At 53.8% G+C, this 899-nt stretch overlaps 1 pseudogene; it reads right to left on the bottom strand.

Moving 5' to 3' along the window:
- Nucleotides 1-238: 238 nt before the first annotated feature.
- LOC137632698 (5S ribosomal RNA) lies at nucleotides 239-357 on the bottom strand (annotated as a pseudogene).
- Between the last annotated feature and the right edge of the window lie 542 nt (nucleotides 358-899).

Raw genomic sequence — 899 nt, 5'->3', positions numbered from 1 at the left:
CCGCTGGTCCCATAGGGGCCAGGAAGTCCGGTTAAACGTTGCCTGAAACCACCGGAACTTGGACCGCCCCACATGGAACTTATCCTGAGGCGACCGTTCGGACTATAGACGGGTCAATGAGGAAAGGAGAACTAGGAAACGTTCCAAGGTAGGGCTGAAAGCTCTGCTTGACTGAGAACAGGTACTAAGACTCTCCTCAGTCTTGCCACAGTCAACTGAAAGGAAGGCTCGGAGGATGTGGCAACAGAATCTGGCGTCCCCAGGTGGTCACCCATCCAAGTACCGACCAGACCCGACGTTGCTTAACCTCGCTGGACGGACGAGAAGCGGGGTTTCCAACGTGGTAAGGCCTTTGACTCAATATCATGGCCAGATACTCCAGATGTTGAGGCAGAAGAAGAGAAGGCTCCAAGCAAAATACCATGAACCCACACTCATGGTAAGCATCCGGAAGCTTGTCCAGGCGCTGAAGAAGGTCGAACCCGAGCCTACCGGAGTTGACCAGCCCTCCAAAAAGCAGAGGAGGCGGAAGCCTGCACCTGTGCGGCCATGAGGAAAGCAGGGAGAGTTCTCTGGGGAAAAAAACCTGCTATGCCACGGCGGGATAGCCACACTGCATCATAAGCAGGAATACTTGCAGTCTAGGCTGAATTCGACGAGCTCCCTGGAAGATGGATGGAATGGAAACTGAAAGTACCCGTCCTTCCGATCCAGGGTTTAAGGAGTCCTGTCGTCTCGTTACCAGTCTGATCGATTCTGCTGTTCTACGCTGGCCGAAGTTTGTTCGACAAACTTGATCAGGACTGAGAGGTCGACCACGGAACTCCCCTCTCAGATCCTTCCTTACAAGAAAGGATCGACTGAAGAGGCCGGGGGTGAAGCCGTCGATGATCCTATGG

Source organism: Palaemon carinicauda, chromosome 41, assembly GCF_036898095.1.
Source record: "Palaemon carinicauda isolate YSFRI2023 chromosome 41, ASM3689809v2, whole genome shotgun sequence".
In the NCBI taxonomy this organism is placed as follows: Eukaryota; Metazoa; Arthropoda; class Malacostraca; order Decapoda; family Palaemonidae; genus Palaemon; species Palaemon carinicauda.
The sequence above is the reverse complement of the archived record's forward strand: the minus strand, read 5'-3'. Positions and strand labels throughout refer to the sequence as shown.